We start from the raw sequence: 20,341 nt of genomic DNA on the forward strand, positions 1-20,341 counted from the left end.
AGTTATGCATCACTCGACCGCGATATGTTCCAATAAAAATATATTGCAAATCGAGAACAATAGACGGTTCTACTGGTATTTCTGCGAGAATTAAGAGAATTCTCGTAGTAGAACGATCAGGACCATAGCAATCATGCGAAAATCGGATAGCTAATCGATCGGAAGCTGAGGCACACCGATTCAAATTCCACCGGAAGCCGAATTTCATTTGTTGTTATTCACGGCCGAGCGATGCGCTGATCTATGTGGCTTTCCGCGGGCAAATAGAAAATCACGGACGTTTTCGTTCCACTATTTTTGTCGGCGGGGAAATTAAAATTTATGATCGCGGAACACGATTACGAAGACGCGTTGGGAGACAAGGACGGGCCGCGCCGGACCGTAATAAATTCCCGCGCGAGCCGAGCAGACGTTTATCCCGTTAGAACGCATCGCGAACGTTTACCGTGTCGAGATTTAAACGATATTATTGCACGTATCGCGGCGTCGCTACGACGAATCCGTAGAATAAAGTTACATTCGGGTCACTCGTTAACATTATCCGACACGGTGTCAGGCGAAAATCTAACGCGATCATTGTGCGCTGTTCGTGTCAAGTTGACCCGAAAGCATGCCTTTTCTTGCTCGCTGTAACTTTTTTTTTCCTTACCGAGACACGCGAATTAAGTCAACTCTTTGGGCACGCTGAATGCGAAGTAGATTTTGTTCCGAATTGAAGGTACAGTGCGATCCAATTTAATTTTCATGATGAAGCGGTCTTAATTTCATTTTCAAAGCGTCTCGTTTTCCTCATTATATTAATTGGTTCAATCAGTCGCCGATTTTGCGACGATTAATTTCATCGATTCATTAAATCAGTCGTCGATTTTTTGACGATTAATTTCATCAATTGGTTAAATCAATCACCGATTTTTTGACGATTAATTTCATCAATTGATTAAATCAATCACCGATTTTTTGACGACTAATTTCATCAATTGATTAAACCAATCACCGATTTTTTGACGATTAATTTCATCAATTGATTAAATCAATCGCCGATTTTTCGACGATTAATTTCATCAATTGATGAAATGGATCGCCGATTATTCGACGATCTATTTCATTAATTGACTAAATTACTCGCCGATTTTTCGACGATCAAATTCATCAATTGATTAAAAATCACTCGCCGATTTTTCTCGACGATTCATTTCATCAATCAACCGAATCATTTAATTAAGCATCAATCAAACATTTTAATCGATTAATGCCGAACTCTGAGCCGGAGAATTTAAGAAATCGCAGTCACCCAGCCGCCGCTTATTTTCAGGTGGCGAATCGATACGCGGCTGAAATGATGGGTGAGCCGCGCGACACGAGTTTCGACCGGTTCGCTGTGCTTAAAGCCGAATTTAATTCAACGAAAGGTTCCAGCAAGAATCGACATCTCGGCCATTTAACACGCCGCACCGCGGCATTAAATCCTGCATTGCCAGGCGGGCCGGCCTCGAAGAACGACTACCATTATTCTCGTGCGATTACCACGAATTTCACAATTGATTTGTAGCCTCCTGTGCTGCGTTGCGACAATGCCAACGCGACGGCCAGGGGTGGATTGCCGGATCGGGTGGGACGACGTAGGGGGCGGCGGTGCTGGTAGTGGGGAGCGCGAGGGTGAAACCAATTAAGCCGTCAGTGCGTTAACGCGTGTCATTCAGTCCCATATTGTAACCAAGTGTGACCAATCGCGACAATGAGACTTAATTGCACGAAGAATGTCAAGCGTAAGCCTAATAACGATTTGTCAATGACCGCGCGGACCTGTTGGCGGTTTTCAGCGAGCTTTTCCGAAATTTTCGCGCCGGCGGGAAAGTGTTCTCTTTAGCGTCGCGCGATTCGCAGATTCTCCTGTTTCGCGGGGATCGATAGCGCAACCAGGCCGCCGTCTTGCTTGGGCGAAGAGAAGGTTCATTGACCCGTAACGCGATACGACGCCGAGGAAACATTGTGGTTATATAGATCTTTTATTACTAGACCGCGGTTTTTATGCATTTATGGCACAATCGAGCAGTTGCAATTTAGAAAACGGCGGGAAGATTGGATGAATTTTAAAGCGTCAGTGTATTGTTGTTAATCTGTTAAAATTATTACACGGAGAACGATCTTTGCTATTTCGTTTCTAATTTCTTGAAATCGATGCGGGAGGTTTTTATTTTGCATTAAGATCCGCGGTCTGTTTGTTTGAGCTGTACGTTCTGTGCAGAGTGTACGTGAATGCTGACGTCATTAGCATTTCTATTTATTATTAAGGTATTCGCGGTAATCAGTTCGACGCGTTTCTGCTTTCGAACGATACAATTCGCTTCCGTCTGACAGAATGATGACAGAATTCGCGCTGCATAAATAAATATATATATATTTAATGCATTACGACGGAAACGGTGAACAGCGGGCACGTGATACGTTGCACGACGACGAATATAAATGATAACGAAGACGATGTATAGATAACGATCAACAGTAACATTTACCTCGGATAACAGTTGACGCGACTAGACGGCGGATTTTTGTGCAGCATAAAAATTGTCTGCGTTAATTGCTAGAGACAATGACTGTACAGACAATAACTGTTCACTTTTTAACTAGCATTTTTCAATTTTGTCGTGAACGCATAAAATCCGCAGTCCGGACATGACAAATTATATTTTTTAATTTTGATTTACTTGAGCGAAACAAATTTGTTCATACGGAAGAGATTACTCCTCTTTTTCGTATTTAAGGGATTATCGGTTACGTTGACATCCAGGCCATTAGCCACGCGTTCCATCGGCACATGTTAATTAAAAATAATTGCAGAGGTATTCCTCTTTTTTTATGAAATCGAGGGAACTCGTTTGTACAAGCTTATCTCGGAAAAAAATCGATCTAAAATTATCTGTTGTACTAGCGAAAGAAAAGGTACCTTGATTTGTGTATTTATTTATTACGAGACTACGGATTTTTATGAAAAATAAAAATTGCCTGTGTTAATTGCAAAAAATTGAGAAGTGTCTCCCATTAACTTTAACAAGCTGCAAAGAATATACTAGTATGTAGTTTTTCAAAAATGTTCACTATTGGACTTCAGACATGTTCATTTTTCTCATAAATGCACGAAGATCTATATTTTTTATAATCTACGTTAATTCGTATTTATTCGTTTCTGTCCGAAAGTGCGCTATAAAATGCTTAAATAATCCGAGTTTCCTCCGAATTTTCCAAAAATGTCCGCGGAAATGAGCAATTTATGCGGTGAGGCGGATGTGTCAATTAATTCCTTCCGCAATTTCCGGTGTAACAATAAACTCGGAATAGAAACGAAGCTTTCTGCAAAATTCTGGTTACAGCCGCCGCGCTACATGTATAAAACATTTAATTTCGTAATGTCGCGGGACACTTCGCTCGAAACAAACTTTTGGCACTTAGCGGCCGCGGCGTTTCTTGCATTCGCAAGAGCGCAACGAGAAAGAAAACGATCAAGCCTCGAATGTTTCAGCTAACTCGATCACCTCGAACAATGACTCGTTGGTACGTTTCACGAAAATTTGGGGACCTGGAATCTAAATGGCATCAAAGGGGCAAATCAGAGCAGCGAACGTTTCGTTGCCGGATCGTCGAAAATGTCTGAAAAATTGTTTGAAGTTTCTCTAGAATCGCAGCCATTGAAATTCGCATAACTTTCAAGATTACGGATGGTTGCGCTTGTTATTTGCACGTTGCTGTTCGCGATCGTTTATACCTTCATGCGAAACCTGCGGCATGTTTGCAACTTTGAATCATTTATTCGAAATCCTTCTCGAAGCATGAATTGTTACAAACAGCGCGGCATTTGCGCGTGAATCAAATCATTCTTTCGAATTAATGAAATCATGAAAATGCGCTTATTAATATTGTATTGGAAACATTAATTGAAGCCTGATAGTTGTCTATGATGTATCTAAAATCTATGGTGAGTTATTTGGATAAATCCAACGTTGCTTTTGAACTTTATTTTCACCGAACAAAATACTTTTCCGAAATTGTTGAGACGGTTGGCAGAACAGCGAAAGCGTTGATCAATGAAAATTATGGCAGCGAGCTTGGTACACGTGTGAGACTTCCACCGACGAAAAGCATTCGAAACGAGAGAAGAAATATCCAGAGCAGAGAGCAATGGATTTAGCAGTTAGTGATACTCTCAATTTCCTTCGGAATTATTATGACCTACCATTCGAGAGGTAACGCGAGTCTCTCGCTGCCATATAACTAATTCAATACTTTCTCCATCTCTCTCTCTCTCTCTCTCTCTCTCTCTCTCCCGCGTTCTCTTCTCCGCACTCGATCGTGCGCAGCCGAGTGTTTGCCCAATCTAGCTGGCCAAATGTCAATTTTGTCAAACTCAATCCTGGTAAAAGTAACTTGCCATCGAAGCTGAGTGGTCAGGAAGGGCCGCGAAGCATTTGTTTTCCTTTCCGCGCCGCTATGCGCTGCACAGTTTTGCTACGATTTTAAATGTTTGTTGCTGGCACCTGTTTCGGTTTGCGTTACTAAAATGTTTTAGTAAATATGACATATTTTTGAAGAATGTGTCGCTGGCGATCGAACGATTCGTTGAATATTGTTTTCGGAATTAATTGAACTCTCTCTCTCTCTCTCTCTCTCTCTCTCTCTCTCAATATTTTTAACACTTCGTGCATTTATCGGATAAAAGTTCGTCTCGATGAAAAAACGCGTCCGAATAAAATTTGACTCGAGTTCGTTCGAGTGAAGAAGTATTTTGTCGAATTTACTCGTACAAAGTATCTTCTATCGGGGTGCCCGCAATTAATTCACGTTCCCGTAATCTCGCGGGAGAGACTTTAGAAGACGGTAGCGGACGGCGCGCCGTCGATCATCGGGGAAATATTCTTGTTCGGCGAAATATCCGCGCAGCGCGCTTCGGGACCCTCGAAACGAACACAGCCGTATTAACCGCTAATGCGTTTCTTCCCCGACAGCGGCAAGAACCGGGCGACGGAAGAAAAATATACCCGGCAGTTTTGCCGCCGGTGTAAAAATTACAGGAAACCGGCCCTGCATTAACCCCCCGGATCATTTCAATTGATCTGGCCGGCTTCCCCGGCCGTGTTAATGAAGTCTGAAAGAGAAACAGCTGGCCTAGAAATACCGCGTGCACCGGGTTAAAGGTAATCGATATGAACAGTTGCGGATATTGATCTGTTCTGTCCTATATTATACTGTAGAGACAGCTTTCCCGTAATTAATGTTTCAGGCGCGTACGAATTCGGCCGCGAAACATTTTTCCTACGTTCGTTCCAATGTTCGCCTCTTTAGCGAAGACGATATCTTCGCGACGATCTTCCGTGAGCTGACTCGCGATTTCTTATCACGATCTCGTTGTTCGAGGGAATAATATGATATTCAGAGATTAGAGTGATTCGAAGTACAATGGATAAAGTTATGAAGATATAATAATTGTTTCTAGATGCACTATAGTCTCACCAAATATTTTATTTTACTCTGTTCTATATATATATATATATTTCGATATTTTGTTCTATTCTATTTTATTCTATTTTATTCTATTCTGATATTTTATTCTAATATTTTATTCTATTTTATTCTATTTTATTCTATTCTGATATTTTATTCTAATATTTTATTCTATTCTGATAATTTTATTCTATTGTATTCTATTGATATTATATTCTATTCCATTGTAATATTCTATTCTATTCTGAAATTTTATTCTATTTTATTCTATTCTATTCTGATATTATATTCCAATTTATTCTATTTTATTCTATTCTATTCTGATATTATATTCCAATTTATTCTATTCTATTCTGATACATTATTCTATTCCATTCTATTCTATTCTGAAATTTTATTCTATTTTATTCTGATATTTTATTCTATTTCATTCTATCCTATTCTGAAATTTTATTCTCCTTTATTCTATTCTATTTGAGTATTTTATTCCAATTTATTCTATTCTATTCTGCTACTTTATTCTATTCCATTCTATTCTATTCTGAAATTGTATTCTATTTTACTCTGATATCATATTCTATTTTATTCTAATATTTTATTCTGTCCTATTTTAATATTTCATTCTATCCTATTCTACTATTCTATTCTACTTCATTCCATTCTATTCTAATATTTTGCCCCATTCTATTCCGTTTCGATAGCACATCAGATAGCGACTTGTTCCATGAAACTTAAATCAGAGCTAATCCCGCGCTATTAATCGACCGACGAGCATTGATCGCTCGCGATTAAGACAAAGCGAGAAACCGACCCCGTTGCCGATCGCAACGTTAGACAGGAGAAAGACCGACGTATCCCGGGGATCCTTGAATCGAGTGTCGGCGCGGCGTAAGTAGCATAAGCGATCAAACGTAACATCCCCGTTGGAATCGCATCTCTAAGCCGGATGGCATTAATTCCCGTGTCTCGAACGGCGTCGCATCATCGCCGGGCTGGTAGCGGCGTGCCCGGCAACTCGATGAAAATGCTAATTAACTGGCGCGGATTTGGGAAACAATAACGGTGTCAGCGACGCCGCCGGACAAAACCAAAACAACGGTTCACGCGATCTGGGGCAGAACGCGTTGCTCTTGAGAGCATCCTTCGAACATTATGCACGCGCGAGCGGCACCCGCTCCGCTCCGCTCTGTTCTGCTCGGCTCGGCTCTGCCATTTCGGGACGAGCAACGGCAACCCGACGGTAGTGGCAGCGGGTGGACTCTGCTGAGCGATTTGGGCCAATGCAGGAAGCGTATACATTAGCCGTTAAGCCGTTAACGCCGCTACTACGGCCAGCAGAATTAGCGGGCTAATATCGGCGACAACGAGGGTAATTGCGGTCGCGGACGCAAAACGAAAAGTAACGAACGGATCGAGATATCGATCGGACTCGGCGACCTCTGCCCTCCCCCTTCCACAACGCCGGGTTTCCTTGATTTCTTGCTGGCATAGGTGCCCTCTGCCTCTCTTCTCTCCCTTTTCCTCTCTCTCTCTCTTTTTCTATCATTCTCTCATTCGCTCTTTTCCTTTGCTGGCTAACAGAATTTTGCGATAATTGCAATTTCGTAGAAGGACAAACGAATGAAATAATCAGGTTTCCTTAACTTTTTTATCTGAGCATATAACGTAAATTCGAACAATGCGTTTTTTGTGGATCTCTGCAATTTATATGCATGCTGGAAGTTTCATTCGAGATGTGTTGTTATTAGTTACGAATTAGCGAAAAATAGATTAGCGATGATCGCGGTTTTCCACGACTTTCGACCAAAAACTGTGAGATGAGTCTGGAGATTTTGACATGTTTCAACGATTGTAGCTTGACTCTGCGTCGATCGATTTCGATGAAATTTTCACCGAGTCGAATTAGTCGTCGAGATCTGCAAAACGCATTTCTTAAATTTTCGTTCTGGGCTCGGATAAAACAGTTGAAAAAAGTTGAGTTTTGACTTAGCCAAAATCTCGTAATATCCGAGTCACTGTTCCTCTCACCCTCTCTCTTTCTCTTTCTCTCTCTCTCTCTCTCTCTCTCTACTCTTGTCTCTCTCCCTCTCTCTATCTCTCTCTCCTCTTGTCTCTCTCCCTCTCTCTCTCTTTCTCTCTCTACTCTTGTCTCTCGCCCTCTCTCTCTCTCTCTATCTCTCTCTACTCTTGTCTCTCTCTATCTCTCTCTACTCTTGTCTCTCTCCCCCTCTCTCTCTTTCTCTCTCTCTATTCTTCTCTCTCTCTCTCTCTCTACTCTTGTCTCTCTCTCCCTATCTCTCTCTCTCTCTCTACTCTTGTCTCTCTCCCTCTCTCTCTCTCTCTCTACTCTTGTCTCTCTCCCTCTCTCTCTCTCTCTATACTCTTGTCTGTCTCCCTCTCTCTCTCCACATGTGTGGATATGAGGTTGACCCAAATATGCTTGCAGTTACGTAACGAGTCCGCAGACTGGTTTTTGCGCGAGATTCCTTCAATTTTTATCCTTTATCCGGCCGGACGAATGAGTTAGCTTGTTCGGGGCTCGAGGTGTAGGCGGAGCACATTTTTCAGGTAAATATACCTGCATGTAACTGAATTCCGGGCTCTGCTGGCTACGTGTGTACGGAACGTCCCTATCTCGTATCGATTTTTCTTGATTTGCGGTGTGTAGGACGCTTCTGCGAATGATATTCTTGCGGGATTGATTCCGGACATTAAAATAATGAAGGTTATTTACGGGTTCGGGCTGCTCGTGTTCCTAATGAATTCTTCTCGATAAATGTTGAAATGTACTTATACGAAATAAGAAATAAGATAATAGTGAGACAGTAGTATTGTAATTACTTCATTCAATTTTAATACTATTTGATATTAGTTTATTAATAGAGATATTAGTTTATTAGTTTATTAATAGATGATTGATTGATATTGGTTTATTAATATAGTTTAGTTTATTAATAGTTTATTAATATAGTTTAGTTTATGAATAGTTTATTAATATAGTTTAGTTTATTAATAGTTTATTAATATAGTTTAGTTTATTAATAGTTTATTAATATAGTTTAGTTTATTAATAGTTTATTAATATAGTTTAGTTTATGAATAGTTTATTAATATAGTTTAGTTTATGAATAGTTTATTAATATAGTTTAGTTTATTAATAGTTTATTAATATAGTTTAGTTTATTAATAGTTTATTAATATAGTTTAGTTTATTAATAGTTTAGTTTATTACAGTTTAGTTTATTAATAGATAATAATTTATAATTAGATATTACTATTTCATATTATTTTCGTTTATACTTTTTTATATCGAAAAATAACAATTTCGAACGGTGCTACATTTGCAGATATCAATGTACGGTAAATTCTCCCCAATTTTCCTTCAGCTTGCAAACAAAATTGGACAATTTGGGAAGAGGAGATACGATTATTATTTATACGTTTATATATATGTAAATATTTATACGTATTTATAATTGTTGAGAATCGGCAGCTGTATAAATGATCCTCTACCCAAATTATCCGCGAATTATTCCGTACGAAATATTGTTTGGCTCGCAAACATTGCTTTCGCAATACCAATTATAGATCTTACACAATTCGGCCGCTCATTAATTCCAGAGATCGGTAATGAAGTTGTAGCTGGCAGCGTAGAACGGCAGACATATAAATACCAGTAATTTATATAGGTAGCTGCAAACCGAATAGTCGCAGGCATTACAGCATGATTCCGCTAGAAACCGGCAGAGCTCGGTCGAGCATAATATTGCGATCAATTACGCAATCTGACGAGCTGTGTCGATGCTAATTACCGTTACTGGCTAGATGACCGAACAATTTTTATGGAATTAAAATAACATTCAATTTCGAGATCCACGGCTGTGTCCGAATAAGCCAATGGCCCATACATTGGCTAGTTTCCAAGCTTAAGCGACCACTCCACTTTGACAATTAAACAAAATCGTACTAGCCTGCATTTTTCTTTTTTTTTATAATTTCGTGCTATATTTTTGAACTAATCGCTGTATTTCTTCCAAACTTTTAATCGACTATAAATTTATTTCTCCTGAATAAACCGAAAATCTTTTTACATATTTCATGCAATGAGTGATCTTATGTTGTTGTTTTTTTACAGGGATAAGCTTTCTCAGGTCATTTTTCGATCTAATAATTTCGGGCGAAATTATTATGCACGATGTACGAACGTAAAACAGAATTAATGGCCCTCGATGATTTTTGCAACGTACACTGGTGGAATCTGCGGCGTGACAAAACATTATTTAGTCAAAGTACAATCTCGACAGCGCTCAATGCCGCGTCGATTAACTCAATTAGACGAATTAATTGAGAGGTTGTTTCGGGCCACGTGACAATATTAAATTGGTGAGTAAACGTCGATAACTGATGGGAATTAAAGTTTGATGGATTCGGAAGTGACGGTTTGAAACGTGGGCACACGCGGCTTGCATCAAATATTTAGTATCGCGAGTGATTAAAAGCGTTATTGTGATAACTGGAGAGTAATCTGAACTGCCAATACATTAACCACTCCATTTTATGGCTGTGCCGGTGCACTAACGCGACAGATAATACTCGATGTACCACAATATCTGACGATTGCTACAAATTTTTATACAAATATGTGTACAAAATGTATGTTTTATTCTGAATAAACGTCAAGTTTACTTTCATCCAAACCACCGTTCTATGCATTTCACCTTAACAATTACAAAAGCTAATTAATATTGATCGATGTAAAATGATACAGACGAAATATTTCATATAAAAAAGTTCCCATGTGAATAAAAATTCGAATAAAAATTCATCCAGATAAATTTAAATAATAATTAATTAATCGATAATAATTAATAATAACAATTACTAAAATTAATAATAATTAATAAAAAACAAGAACACAATTTTATTCGTTACTCTTCATCTTTTACCCGTCGTCCGAATAAGCATTAACTCAACTCTGTTCGAAAACAATCTGCACTAATTGCTTTCGACAATTACAAAAGATATTCGCGCTGCGAACACATGCCAGCTTCACCCGATGCTTAAACCCCGCGCAAACCGAAGACAAAAAGTTTTACACGAGGCGTTCGAATAACGCTGCACGCGTTCTCGAATTACATTATTAACCCTTTCGCTGCGAACAGCGCCTTTTGGCGCTCGGCTATAGACACTTTCTCTCAGCGAACAGCGCCTTCTGGCGCTCGATTATTAAATTCTGTTATAATATATTATATTAATTGTCTATATTATTTAAGATTATTAAAAATTACTAAAATAGTTATTATCATTATTATTACTGTTATTGTTTGGCTGCCGTGTCGGCCAGTCGCCTCAAAGAAAAGACCAGCAAAATCGGTTTCACACACCGTCTTACGAGCGTCGCGCGTATCGTGTCGTTCGCACAGACAATCTACTATCGCGCCGGCTGCTGAGAGAGTAATTCATTTTTAGGCGTTCCGCAGCGAAAGGGTTAAACGATAACAGACTGAAACTGTCGAATTCCCAAGAAACGCATAACAATTGCAGTCCGAAAAATACCGGAACTCTGCGACGGGACGAAAATGTCGACGGGTAAACAACAAAAAATCGTTATCGAACCACACACGCTACCAAACACTCGATCGCAACTGGCGAGAAAAGGCAGCACAGCCACGGGAGAAAAAGCTTTGGACCGTAGTTAAGTACACACGTAGGGACTCGGGCCGTTCTCACTGTTCTGCAGCAAATCACCGGGCACGTCCCGCGACACACCGGATCGGGAGGCGTAAAGTTCCGAGGCGTGCTTTTTGCCCGACGGATTTGTAAAATTGATTTCGCCATCGAGTTCATGCTTTACGACTTCGAGCGAGTACGCTCGACACACCGTCCAAAGAACGGCGATTTATTTCGCGCGAGCTTTTTCCATTCCCCGGCTCCGACGACGGCCCGGCCCGGCCCGGCACGAGCATTAGACGTCGCGAGTGCTCGCGAGGCCATTCACACACACGCGCGCGCGCGCGTGCGCAAATAAGCGTACACGCGACCCCGTGATTCTACACAACGAGAGGGACTTAGTTTACCGACGTGTTTCCTCGCAGACGCTTATCGAGCCGCCCTCCGCTTCCCGGAATCCTGCGCTATTAGAACACACTCCGTGATAATGCTACACTCCCGGTCGAAAAGTCAGGCTATGGCTGCTGACGTTAGGTTCGCGACGTAAAGGTCGTCAACATTCTTGCCATGGCTGATTCGAAATTCTATGAACCATGAAAAAAGATTATAACAATAAAGCTTTGATTATCCGAATTCGAAATTGATGGTTAAATTCTTTTTATTTTCGATTAATCGTTAATAGAATAGAATGAGACGATAAGTCGAGGTTTGATCGAAACTCTTCTACAGGGAGAGAGGTGATTCCTGAGGTCATTCGAAGTAACTTTTTCCTTAGCGAAAATGCAATCCGCGGCTTCGTTTACGAGTTATTAGCGAAAAACACTGGCCAATGAGATGCGAGCTCACCTAGCGGTAGGCGGGGCAAGCCAATCAGCGGAACTGGGTTTCGACCGCTTGTGGGCTCGGCCCGCCTAGCGCTAGGCGAGCTCGTCTTTCATTGGCCAGTGTTTTTCGCTAATAACTCGTAAACGAAGCTGCGGATTGCATTTTCGCTAAGGAAAAAGTTGCTTCGAATGACCTCAGGAATCACTCCTTTTAGGGTGTTAACATAATTATGGAACAGCTTGTCTAGTTTCATCGTTATTATTTGGAATAATTAAAAATCTAAATAATAAAAATCGAGGAAAATCCAGGAGTTCGGTTAATCGAGCTTCTACCGTAGTAATATAATATATAGCCGTGTTTTGTGTTAATACTTTCCGAGAGAAAATTTCCCTGAGAAAGTTGGATCGCGTGTCGAAGACTGTAATGGAAAAAATTGACGATTTATCAAAATCTTTTGTTCTCGAAATTTGTTTGTTCGTATCAAAATTCTATGAATGATAAGTAAAGGGTGCTGATGGTAACGTAACACTTATCTGTATTTTTATGTTAACAAATTTTTGTGGAGAAAGTTTCCCTGAGGAAGTTGGAATATGTGTCAAAGTCCGAAATAATTGTGAACCTAGGTTTCTGGTTCAGTTCTAGTCGAATAATATTCCGCATGACTGGGGTATGCGACGAGCATTTCTAGCATTAGTTACAACTTCAGCTTTGAGAGCTATTTCTCGCGAGGCAAGGCAAGAGTTTGATGTGGCAGACTAAGTAGTAGGAAACCGTGGATGGTCGTTCATTAGTCTTATTCGTACCATAATCATTTGCATCTTTCAACGGATTGTAAATAATTCACTTCGCTCCGCAGACTCTGCGATCTTTCAAATCGAGCAATTATGGTTTTCGTTGCAGCGTTTATTACAAAGCAGTTTCAACGTTAAGAGATCGAAGATGTGTCGCCAAGAGAAGCAAATATTTATTTATTTATATTCTATTTCAAAAATCTGTTTTTCCTCAGCCTTTTTTTTAGAGCAATTTTAAGAGATTATTCTAAGAGATTCTCTTGAGATTATTTTGCATTACATAGCATGTACAGCACGTTGCCAAAGTTACACGTTGTTGACAAGTTACATTTTTACAATATCTCAGACAGATAGCTCGCAGTTTTTTTGGAAACGAGTGAACTGCATAAAAAATTCGGCAATGCGCATGAAAACAAATTTACGATCCTCATTATTATTAACTCGTTGCCATACTTTTTCCTAGTAACATCCTGTTAATTACAAATGTGTTATTCTGCTCTTCGAAGCCGGAATAAAATTCTGTCTTCTTGCAATCAGAATTTAAGCATTTAAACAACTATGCTCGAACACAACAAATACAAATTTTCTCTTTCTGCTAAGAAATTGAAAAAATTACCAAAATAATAAGAAATCAAAAAAACTAAAAATATCGACAAAGTGCCCATCGTCGTAACTACGAAGAAAATGGTACGGCAAGGGGTTAACCGGAAAGAAATTACAGTTCGATGACCGATAGCCTTCCCTCGAGGAAAACAACAAACGTGGTCGAAAAAATTCTTGCGAACATTTACAAGATTTCAGACGTCGTCTTACGTATTGTCGCGGAGTGTACAACTCGCCGAACCTTCCCACCCCCGCGATTTTCCCAGCACACTTTCCCGGCGCATATTCGCGAGCTCGCCTTCTCCCATCCCGGCAAGATTTTAACGTCAACGGTTGTCTTCGCGACTCTGCATCCTTGTCGGCCGGAGGCAGATAAATCTATTTTAGCTTCTTTCCACGGCGCGGCGGACCGTCATGCTGTCGGGGGCGCTCGGAAAATCAACCCTCCGCGCCCGCTCTCTCGCCGTTCCTTCTTTTCTCCTTTCATCCATTTTTTCTCCCCTCTTTTGCTCGATGGATTCTCAATGGATTGTCGCGTCTGCCACGGTTTTTGCTCGCGCCCCGTAAACCGAGATCCGTGCTCGAGATGTTCATAGGGAGCCGGGCAACCACCGCCGACCGGTGCATACATATTTGTCGCAGGGGTTACTGCGACGGTTTATATAAAATAATCCGAGAGTTTTTTTGGTTTTTAAATAACGAGAACTTTAATATAACTTGTAACAAAGGCGATGAGGTACAGTGTGTAGAAGGTAAAGGTAAACGAGTGACGGATGATACAGAAATATGAACACGTTGAGAGTCGGAGGAAAACTTGCTAACTGACTTCTCTCGGTCGAGAGGTCCTCGTATTTATTGGTAGGGAAAGTCCTTGAAATTGGTAAGGGAAAGTCCTCGGGAAGGGCGAAGGCCTTTCCCGAAGATTTTCCGACCGGGGTGATCCGGGACCTATGGTCCGAAGCTGTGTCCCAACGTTTTTATTGTTTTATTGCGGGGTGTACGCCTTGCGTCGGGAAAACCCGAAAAAGGCATGTGTACACCCCGCTTTTGAAGGACGTGTCTTTTTATGTCTGGTCCGCCACACATACATTACCAGTTCACGATCCACCCACTGCCTCTCTCTCTCCTCTCTTTCTCTTTCCGTTTTATCTCATTTTGGTTCGCTCTCGGTGGAGGATCCGCTTTTTCGTGGCAACGCGATTCGATGAAGCGCGGCGCAGCCCTTCGGCGCCAGCCTCGCCTCCAAATTCCGTCCAAGATTTTTCATTATTTTCGGCGCGCAGTTGCGTCGAGTTTTGGGAGAACTCGGGAAGGAAAATCAGATTCTACGATTTCAGGGTTTGTTCGCGCGTGTTTCAAAAGACTGGATTATATTTCAATGTTTAATCTTTCGTTACGTTTATTCTTCAAGGGAAGCGATGTTGATGTTTCTACGCATGAACAGTCGATAAAAAACGTATTTAAACAATAATGTCTAAACTTTATTGTGCGCATATCATGATCTTGTGGATATTATTGTTTGGGTTATGCGGATATTATTTATTGTACTATTATTTTATTATTATATTTTATTGTATTATTATCTTGTATTTTAACAAATATATGCAACCGTTTTATACGGGTAATAATATTACATGGAGAAGTAGAAAGTGTACTTTCTACTATTATTAATTTAACTACTATTAATATAATTAATTAAAGTAAATTCATTTTTAGTTTCGTAACGTGGCATTTATTATAAAATTTTGCAGTTCTACCAGAGAATCTAATCACGTACAAATTTTGTCCCAAAAAGTGGTCTAACGTTTTGCTTAATTTCGCGCGATAATGGTCACGATATCTTTTTAAATTTATATGTTTACGAACGTCCTGATTCGAAGTAATTTTGGACATACGTGAATATATCATCTGTCTTCTCGTCTGCTAAAAACGAGCGTCTTCATGGAATTACCAATTTCATTTGATTGGAACATTTTTGCGACACTCTGCAGATTAGACAGAGATATCAACGTGGCGGGAATGGATCCGCGGAAATTGGTTTTTTAAATTGAGCACCGCGACAGCGAGAGGCGGCGTCCGTCAGTGTCGCGTTCATCGGAAGAATGCTTTAATTGTGTACATTATAAAATTCCGATACCAGTTAATTTGACATTTCTGCGCCGGCGATCAATGGCCAGAGGAACGTTGAACCTCGCGAATGCTTACGCCGTTTTAATTTGTTTAAAAAAAAAACCCAACGCGCACCTATCTCGGCTCGCTTGAAAATTATAATTGTTTGCTTAACGATATATCGACTATGTTTTACCAATAAATATCGTTGCCGCAGCGAACCATATTGGAGAGTCGCTGAATCGTCGGTGAAAAGTTGCTGTTTATTCTGACGCAGTTTCGTTCAAAAATTGAAGGTAAATCTTTTCGAGATCGCTTTGAAAATTAAAATTTAATTGCCTCCTTCGGAGAACCAATAATGGTTATATATATATATATATATATATATACAATACAGCAACGCTGGCATTTATGTTTCCATAGTCTTGTTAACAAACAAAAATTTCACTCGATTTGCTTTAAAAGATTATACCGCGTTCCCTCGGATTGATTTCTCCGCGGCGCTTCGACATTAGAAAAATGCATCGTCTGCAATTTTGTTCCGGATTCAAATCGCCAAGGATTTGCAGATTGAAGCCTCCTCTTTACAACGACACCATAAAATTTGATATACGACTTTTTGCGACCGTTTTATCGCACTTTGAATGGAAAGTGTGCATCTCCGCTTTTCCCGCCGTTTCCTAATGCAAAAGGAGCTTTTAAAAAAATGAGCAGCCCGGGGATGTGAAAGTCGGCGCTTTGGTCTTTCAAAGGGGCTCAATTTTATTGTTCTACGAATTTTTGTCACGAAGCTACACAACGGTTTGAATATGTACTATATTAGTGTTATATATTCCACGATTATTGGAATAATTGTTTACGTCGTTTATTTTTCTTATCCTTCTACGATCTTTGTTTGCAACATCGTTCGTGAGAAGATAGATGAATATAATATAATATAATACAATAAAATTATATATACATAAATAATATATAAATATGTAAATATAATATAATATACAATAATATTTATACATTATAATATATAATGTACAATATAATATAATAAATTAAATAAATATAATACAATAATATTATATATATATATATAATATTATTGTATTATATTTATATATTTGTATATTATTTATGTATATATATATATATATATATATATATATATATACATAAATAATATACAAATATATAAATACATGTAAGTATAAAATAAATAAAATAAATATAGTATAAAAATTATAGTAAAGAACACAAGACCAATGAAATGGTTTCCTTCCAGTTCAGGCAAACTATTGGCACGCGTTCGAAGATCTTACACGTTATGTCCCGGGGAAATATTGTCTTGTATTTCTTCGAACAAAGGAAGGATGTGCCGACAGTCATAGCACTTGATTTTGTGCCAGTTCGGAAGCTGATTTAGTGAGTACATTTTCACGATACATTGAAAATCCTAATAAATAAGAGCCGGAGAAAGGAGAGCGGAACAATCGCGTCCGATTACTATACAAATTACGCGACTATTACAGAAAAGCATTTGCATAATGCACAAATGTTTCTCGCTGGTCGTGTTTCGACTGCGTTTATAGTGAATATGCATTTGTATGTATGCATTTATAGTAATATAGCATAATGCATTTATAGTAATACAGTATTATGCATTTAGAGTAAATATGTATCAATGGAAATATACAATATAAATAGCAATAGCATAATTGTTCCCATTATTTCGAATTTCTTGAAACAGTGAAAAGAAGAAATAAGCTTTTGGCGAACTCCTGTCTCTTGCAATTATCGCAGAAAATTATAATTTTTCAAGAAGGTCTACAGTCTACAGTCTACAGTCTGTTATCTTCGAAGCATATGCAACAAAGAGACACCGGATGCATGGAGAACAAAAAGTATTCCTATTTGACATAGTTAAAAGATATCACGAAAAAGAAAGGAAAAGGAAAATTACTTCATACTTTTTTCACGGTCCTACAGGTTCTGGTGAAAGCAGAATTTTCAACCGAAATTCCCGTGTTAGAATAGTAGACCCAGGAGAAATTTCATCCAACAGATTGGCTTTTTAAGCTGACAATGAGAAATTTATTAAAATTTACTTTCTACCAGTGTCCGCACAAACGAACGTCTTAAGAACCTCCGAAATTCGTTCAATTTCCTTGGTAGTTGTAATTGAAAATTGTACAACTTCGTTCTCGAAATAGAGGTGCAAATAGGAGAATGTTGAATGCGTCGATTCTGATTCCGATCAGCGAATCGGAATTGCAGTATTGATGCATTTTTTTTTGGATCACTGTGCAATGGGAGAAGCTTCGGTGCAAATGCAGCTAATATAGACACTAAACGGAGCTGGTAATATCAGAATTTGCTAATGTTCGATGAATCCAAGCCAACAGTGTGCTTGCGGGAATGAGAATACATTTCCTATATTTGTTCGAATAGTATCTCTCACAATATGGAATCGATAATTAAACAGATGCTTGCGCGTGTAACAGGAAATTCTAACATTTTATTAATTTTACAAATTTTCTCCTTCGAAAGTGTTCTTGTAGAGAAATAGCATGATAGGATAAATATTTTTGTCTGCCACAGTAATTTTGGCAACTTTAAATATTATTCTAAGAAATATTATTCATCGTTATCATTTGCACAGAAAATTAATATTGGTAACACTATATGGTATATAGTGTTATCGAGTGAAACGTTATTCATTGTTATTATTCGCCCAGAAAATTAATGTCTTTACAGAGCATGCTTTCACACGTTGCACGTCCACTTAACGCCACGATGCAAAATGGAAAAAGGATGTTTCGATCGACTGCACATATTCGGGTTCTTCGATCGAACTTTAATAACCGAACCACTCGAACTACGCTCGTGCGTTATACTTTATAGCAGATATTCAGGAGTAGCACTCTACAGGATGCTTCAAAGTTAACCGATCAAACTTCGTCAGTTCGAAGCATGAATAAATGCAAGGAAAAGATATTTTACGAACTTGCATTCGGAGGTGCTTGAATTTACTGGAAGGACGCTACCAAACGTGGAATCGATTTTACAATAAACGTATCTCCGCGTTGCCGTCCCAACATTTCGATTCGTTGTACTTTTTCCGTGATATAGACATAAACAGAATATCGTTTCATAGTCATAGACAGAATTATCGCGGAAGAGAGTCTTTCCAACGTGTGTTAAAAATACTCAAATACTCAATTACACTTAAATCGTTTACCAGAAAACAGTCGCTGAATAATTCCTAAAAATCACGATGCCACGTGATTGCAATCTGAAGCAGCATTTTTCAGTTTAAATTCGACTGGAGCATATTCTTATTTAACCCGAGAAAGATAACCTACGTCGCAGAGGCGCCTGCGAAGACTGTTGATTTTTGTTAATTTTTCATAGAGGTCTAGTGATTTAAGTTTAAAATTACTTAAAATATAAAAAAATATAATATAAATGCATTTTATTTTTACAATAATGCCAAACCTTTAAAATGACTAGATTAACTTAAATAAATATCCATTGTTAGTATAAAATTGACGCCTTAGAAAAGCATGCGCCTCTGAAGCGTATGGTTATCTTTTACGTACATTGTCATATGGTTATCTTTCTAGAGTTAATTGACATGCTCCAAACAAAAAAATTCCATGCACTCCAGTCGGACGACAATTATTGATCCGCAAGAAATTCTCAAATTTATTTTATTTTATTCATCGTTTCGACCTGTATCGTATTTGTGGACACTGACGCAGCCTCCAAAGGACAACGGTATCGTTTTCTCAAGCGAGTACCCCGTTTGTAGCCCGGGCGAAAGTTATCGGCACGCGGACGAGCATAATTTTGCAGTGAACGCGGCTTTTAATTCCACGGAAAAATCGGTTGCGCACGGGGCGGAAAGTTTACGGGGACGGGGCTACATGTTGCGGAGGCATTGAACTGCAAAGATTAAGTTCACGACCGGGGCGGTTATGCCAATATGAAAGCTTTCCGGGCCGCGCGGAAACAAAGTTGGGTTGTTTATAGTGTGCCTAAACTTCAGCCACCGATAGGAATATAACTTATTCCCCGACGCCGGTCGTTTTATTTCCGAGAAAGCCCGAGATACCGGGCAGGCCGGAAGACGAAACTGAAATCTCGCGTGTTCGGTATCGTTTACCCCGTTGCTTCGGTAGTTCCGCGAAATGTTACGCGAATGGAACGGTCACTGAAAAATCTGCTGCACGGCTCGGCCTCTGTTAAGATCTTTGCGTGAGCGAGGAAGGTTATCCGCCGGAATTCTCCGGCATCTGTTCAACAAGTTCACGTGTCGAGCAGAGGTGTCTAACGCGAGACCAATTTTTCTATTCGAATCATAATTCTCGATTGAAAACTCTTTCGTTCAAAGTGGACACGCGTTTAACTCTTTCGGGGCGCGGTGGGATTAAAAATGTCCCGTCTTTTCGATGCACGGTAATGCATGGTGGGACATTTTTAGTTCCACCCTGTAACAACAAATTGAATCGAATTACCATTATTTTTTATGTTTTCATATTATCCGATTCCTTTGTTAACACTTCCACGACCGCGCTAGAGACCTCAAAAATGTTCATAAAATTAAAATATTCCATTCTATTGAACAAAAATTACTAAGCAAACTTATATGGCATCAATTACTTCTTCAGCATTCGTACCTCATGCAAATCTTAATCAAATTAAGCAATCAGTTTTCATTTTTCATTAATCATCCATTCGGTCGTCAATCGACTGAATTTAAAACGGAGAGATCTCCCCATTTGGTTGGCTAAGTGTTAATGAAAACACATACCAAGTTCGTTTAAATTAAAATAAATTAAATAAATTTCTGTTAA

The 20,341-nt window shown here is 39.2% G+C and overlaps 1 protein-coding gene across 1 annotated transcript in view; it reads right to left on the reverse strand.

Annotated features, from left to right (window-relative positions):
* Window positions 1-20,341, reverse strand: part of dpr1 (defective proboscis extension response 1) — a 637,236-nt gene that overhangs the window by 242,040 nt on the left and 374,855 nt on the right. The window lies entirely within an intron of this gene.

The sequence above is a fragment of the Megalopta genalis genome, chromosome 11 (genome assembly GCF_051020955.1).
Source record: "Megalopta genalis isolate 19385.01 chromosome 11, iyMegGena1_principal, whole genome shotgun sequence".
Taxonomy (NCBI): Eukaryota; Metazoa; Arthropoda; class Insecta; order Hymenoptera; family Halictidae; genus Megalopta; species Megalopta genalis.